The sequence below is a fragment of the Dipodomys spectabilis genome, unplaced genomic scaffold (assembly GCF_019054845.1).
Source record: "Dipodomys spectabilis isolate Male_0828 unplaced genomic scaffold, ASM1905484v1 ptg000197l, whole genome shotgun sequence".
NCBI classification, from domain to species: domain Eukaryota; kingdom Metazoa; phylum Chordata; class Mammalia; order Rodentia; family Heteromyidae; genus Dipodomys; species Dipodomys spectabilis.
The window spans coordinates 7,732,805-7,738,804 of record NW_024870874.1 but is presented as its reverse complement, the minus strand read 5'-3'; the positions used below and the strand labels follow the sequence as shown (position 1 = coordinate 7,738,804).

The 6,000-nt window shown below is 41.6% G+C and overlaps 1 pseudogene; it reads right to left on the bottom strand.

Annotated features, from left to right (window-relative positions):
• Positions 1-789: 789 nt before the first annotated feature.
• LOC122121811 lies at positions 790-2,366 on the bottom strand (annotated as a pseudogene).
• Positions 2,367-6,000: the final 3,634 nt, after the last annotated feature.

The following is a 6,000-nucleotide window of genomic DNA, read 5'->3' as shown; positions in this document are numbered from 1 at the left end:
AGCTCTATAAGGAGTAGCTGAAAGCCGATTCACACAATCTTTATCTAGGGAAGGAAACAAAATATGACGGTTAACTTCTCTGCCTTTCCACTGTAGGTAAAGCCCAGCTCTGAACCTCTGGGCCCAAGAAAACCTGGGAAACTGATGAGGAAATTTCTCATGCTACCCTTGTCACTTCTATTGATAGCTTATTGATAAATGTGTGTTGCCAATGGTGTGTATAGGAATTGTTCTTATGACCTTGAAGAGCCTAACTAATTCAACTCTGAAATACAGTATGAGGCATCCCTCTGGGGTTACCGACAGCCTGTGAGAAAGGTGGTTTCTCTCCTCCCTATTTCTTCCCTGTGGCTTCACAGCCTACATGTTATTATAGATGCTAACTGCCTTTATTGCAAAACCCTTTTGTAGGCATGGAAGAAGGCAGTATCGGGATAATCAAACTGCTGTGAATAATCTACGAATTTGCTAACACTGGTTGCTCAATAAAATATTATGAAGGTGAGAAATTGTATCTCAATTAGAACTTGGACAGAATCCTGGAATTTTCTATCTGTCCTTCATTGCACAGGGTTTTTGAAATGTTTATGAAGATGAATCACAATGAAAGTCACACAGATCACTGCAAATAAAAATATCATGGTGTTGGGCATTGGTGGCTCACACCTGTAGCTGTAGATACTCAGGAGACTGAGAACTGAGGATCGAGGTTCAAATCCAGCCTGGGCAGGAAAATCCATGAGACTCTTTTTTTTTTTTTTTAAGTATTCACAAAACAGTTTATTGGCCTCCCTCCCGTGGCAGGCCACCCCTTATGACCAGGGGAAGTGTCCATCTAGCTGCACTCTGGGGTTTCAGCCCATGCCACATGGGCATCAACAAAGGGAAAAACTAGCCAGGGTCGCCTAAACTCAAGTAGCCTGAGCACAAGTCCAGCCTCAACTCCACTTGATGTTCTTATCTAAATTGGTCATAGGTTTTGTTTCAGTGACAAGGCCAGTGCCAATAATCTTGTTGCCATCCTATAGGGTGAAACGCTGGCCTTTCTCCAAGATCATGGGCTGATGCAAGATTAGAGTGAGCTTCAGGTCCTCTCCAGGCATGTCAAGCTCCTTCCCAGGAGGCAAGATGACAGGACAGGCCATGTCCCAAGTCAGGGAGAACATGACAGGCATGACGTGGGACACAAAGGGCTTGTGGCGGCCACCTTCCTCCTTGTTGAGGATGCACACCTGAGTCTCCACCTTCTGGTGGGGCTGGATGGAACCTGGCTTGACCATTACCAGGCCACGCCTCGGGTCCTCTCGCTTCAACCCTGGGACCAGGGCCCCAGGGTTATCCCCTGCCTGCCCTCTCCAGGCTCTTGTGGAGCATCTCGATTCCTGTCACCACAGTACGAATGTTCTTGCTGTGTCCCAGGAGCACATTCATTTCCCTTCTTCAAAATACCACGCTCCAATGTACCTGTCACCACTGTGCCCTGGCCAGGAATAGAGTAAACAGATTCCACAGGCAACAGGAAAGGCTTCTCTAGGTCCCGGGTGGGCACTGGGATGGAAGTGTTCATAGCATCCGGCAGCTTCTGCACTGACTTCCCTCCTCGCTCAAGGTCACGTAGCTCAAGGGCACAGAGAGCAGAACCTATGGTAACTGGGGTCTCCTCCCCTTTGTAACCAAACTCAGTGAGCAGTTCCCGGATCTGCAGCTTCACAAGCTCCACCATCAAAGAGTCCTGCGCTGCATCTGCCTTGTTCACGTACACCACAATATGCTCTACCCCTATCTGTTTGGCCAGTAGTAAGTGCTCTCGGGACTGGGGCATGGGGCCATCATTTGGTGCCACTACCAAGATGCTGCCATCTGAGGGTGCAGTGCCTGTGATCATATTCTTAACATAATCTGCATGGCCTGGGCAGTCTGTGTGGGCATAGTGGCGGGTAGCAGAGCTATACTCCACCTGGGCAGCATTGATGGTGATGCCCAGAGCTCTCTCTCCTGGGGCATTGTCAGTCTCCTCATACGTCTTGAACTTAGCCCCACCTGCCTCTGCTAGAATTTTGGTGATAGCGGCGGTCAGTGTGGTTTTGCCATGGTCCACATGGCCGATGGTACCAACATTCACATGAAGTTTGTCGCACCCGTAGGCCTTCTTGGCTTCCCCGGCCAGGCCCCGACACAAGAGGGGCAAAGCCGGGGTCCTCAGCGGCCGCAACAGACCATGCAGCAATGGGGTAGGACTGGCGCAGAGACCGCTAAAGCGGGACATGGCACACAGCAGAGTGGCGGCCGCCATTGTGGCCATTCTAGGCCACGGGAACTGACTACTGGGTACCGGGGATCCGCGCGTGCAACAGAGGAAGGGCACTTGGGGATTCCATGAGACTCTTATCTCCAAATAACCACAGAAAACCAGAAGTGGAACTGTGGCTCAAAGGGGTCGAACACTAGCCTTGAGCAAAGAAGCTCAAGGACAGAATTCAGGCTCCGAGTTCAAGCCCCACAGCCAACAAAAACAAACATATAAATAAATATCATGGAATCCATAAACAGAAACCCATCCTCGGAAAGCACATTCAGCATGCCCCAGCACCCTGCCCAGGTCTATATCCATACATAAACAACTGTATACACATGCATCTAAAAGTTCATGTCTCAACATGCAAGCTCAAGATGGAATTAAGGTTTTGCTTACTATTTAAATAAATGTTCAAATCAGAAAGGAAACTCGATATAGAGATTTTAATTGGAAAGAAATATATAATCTTTTTTTTCCAGGATAAATTATCTTAAAGCAAGGGATTATGACAAAAGTCTCTCTCTCTCATATTTTATTTCTGAGTGTAGTCATTTTTGTAGAGCTTCACAGAATGGTTAATAGAAGGTGAGGTAAGTTTTAAAGTAGATTATGGAGAAAATGTAGTCTGTCTGAAAAAATAAACACATTCTATTATATGCATATATGGAAATATCACAACGAAAACACTTTGCACAATTATTTTGCACCAATTACAAAAAAGAAGTATGTTCTCTGAGAAGTGAAATTAGATAACCTGTAGTCTCTTAGGTAGAAACTGAACTTTTCTGGAGTTCTTTTGTTCAGCAGTAGTTACAAGAACAGCTGTAATAGTAACAAGAAGATAGTCTCCAAGTTGAACTTTATCCCACGATTCATGGCTCCTTCTATTAGAACTCACTACACCTGCAATTGTGCCTGCTAGAATCATGGCTCTTTCAGCAAAATCTCCTGCATCTCCAAACACATGGCCAACTCTTCAACCACATTATTCTACTGACAACCCAGCCATCCTTCCTTCCTGGTCCCCTCTCATCTGAGCTGTTTTCTTTTCCATACATCTTGAACTATAGGCCTAGAGGTATATGGAGGATGATGGCTTTCTTATTCCTCCACCTCATTTCCGCACAGTGAGATTCCATCGACCACAAATGCCCTACTTCAAACTTTTGATGTCAAACTCTAAAACCATATTGAGTTAACACTCGTTTTGATAGTCATGTCTTCTGTGAACTTTGGGGTCTGTCTCTTTCATTAACCAGAGACATTATCTCCAGGTTTGTTGCTTTCGTCCATTGGTATAATTTAATACCATGACTACTTCTCAGATGTTACTCATATACATGCCCTGGGTTTGTCATTACTAGCACCCTCCTTCCATTTATGATCTCAATTTTAAGCCCTTTTCCCCCCTATCATTTCCTTCCTTCTGCTATTCCAACACTATAAATAAACAGTGAAACACCATCATATTCACATTCTGAACCATTCATTGTTTCAATAGTTCTGTCTTATTTCACATCTTGCCCAGTTTGTATTACATGATCACATAATTATTCTTTTGCATATATGCTCCCTCAATTCTTCTCTCTTCTTGCTAGGCATATCTCACACCTAATTAATCTATTTCTTCACTTATTACATGTCTACAATGACTAAACACACAACCATCCGGACTAGTTTCTTTCCAGGCACATCGACTTTACTGCACCTGGCTCTATTTCTAGTCTCATTCATGATCACTTGTTATTCTAAAGCTGTTCAAATCACATGCCAATCAGAACCAACATTCAGAACATATTTATTTAGCTCTCTGGGCATGTGGACAGAACCAGTGGCAACCAGTACTTCCTGCCTCCCTGTCTAGGACTTCAAGTCCCTTTCCAATTGCCACTCAAATATTCTCAATATTTTTATGTGTCAGGACATTGAAAAATTGGAGGAAACTGCTTTAGATAAGAATCTAAAATTCTTTCTCCTTAAATCCTCAGTATTTTTATTTTCTCTTATCCAGTGCCCTGCACCTTGTATATACATTTTTCTATTTTTATAATTAACTGGTAACTTTTTATTCATGTTACAATAAAAATAAAGTCCACTAGAAGAAAACTTATACACAAAAATGCCTTAACATTTTCTATGGCCACATCTACCAACCTGCCTTTTCTCAACCTCTTGTAACTATCCTTTGAACAGTTACAATTGGTTCTTCCTCTTGTGCCCCTTGCAGGGAAGAGACTCAGGATATTCTCAGGGACTCAGGATATTCTAGGACAATTCTTAATTCTCTGACAGTTCTATCAACTCCTTTCTTCCTATAATTAATTCATCTTTTATCTACTGTCCCAGTTTATCCCCCCCTTAAAAAGAAAAAGACCAATCACTAGATCATTTATCACTTATTTCTCTCCCTTTTTGAACACAAAACTCATGGAAGTCTACATTCACTGCCTCTAGTTTCACTCTTCTCAATATTTATATCCCACTAAAATGTTCCTCATAAGTGGCACTCATGTTACTAAATCCAGTGGCCTCTCAATTCCTCATCTTAATTGACCTACAGCATTTGATTAAGCGAGTCACTTCTTTCATGAAATACAGTTTTAACTTAGATTTAAATTCAGATCTGTCTGAATTTTTCCTTTCCCATATTATCTCCGTCTTCATCATTTCCCTCAAGATCTCTATAGATTGTCTCATCCTTTTAATTTATGTTCACTTAGAGCCTTGGTAACTATTAACTAAAGTTTTTTTTTTTGTTTTGTTGTTGTTTTGTTTTGTTTGTGGTCAGTCATGGGGCCTGAACTCTGGGCCTGGGTGCTGTCCCTCAGCTCTTCAGCTCAAGGCTAGTGCCCTTACTTGTGCCACAGCCCCACTTCTGCCTTTTTTCTGCTTATGTGGTGCTGAAGAATAGAACCCAGGGCCTCATGCATGCAAGACAAGCGCTCTACCACTGAGCCACCTTCCCAGCCCCTAATTCAAGTTTTAATTGACCAGAAAAGGCAAAAGATTTTCATAGGCATCTCAAGTTCATTAGGGATGTTTAATTTGACTTCTATGGCTAAATAACCTGGAAACATTGCTTGGTTCAAGGGAAAATGCAGATGTAGATTCCTACCAAGGACAATCACTTTGCTCCTCAAGGACACTGGAGCATCTGACCCAAGTGGGAGAAAAGAAAATATGACATTAAAATTCCTTCCCTGTAAGAGGATTGTCTATGCTCATACATTTTCTTATATAACTTTATCTTTTCACAATAATGGTCAACTTCTTGCACTTACTCAGATGAAGAAGCAAAATGGAAGAGAGCAGATTGGGTTTAAAAAATAGTTTGGTTTTAAATTAGCTTATCGAACTTTGGCAAAAATGATAGCTAATCAACCATAATTGATGTATCCTTCCTTTCTTTTTATTTTTAAGTTTTATATTGAACCCTTTTGTTGTTATTTCTTATTATCCTTTTTTTTAATAAAACAAGGAAAGCTTATTTCTTTATGTTATTGAATTATGGAAAATTATTATTTTTATTTCATTAGTATAGGGATCAATCCCATTGTATATTTTTAATATTTTATTATTTTTATAAAGCTTGTATGCCAATATTTGTCAATCAAAATAAAATTCACTTTTGGTTTTATTAATCAGCATTCTATCTTATAATAGTTAATCACTGCTACATCCATGGCAAAAATGAATGTTAAGGA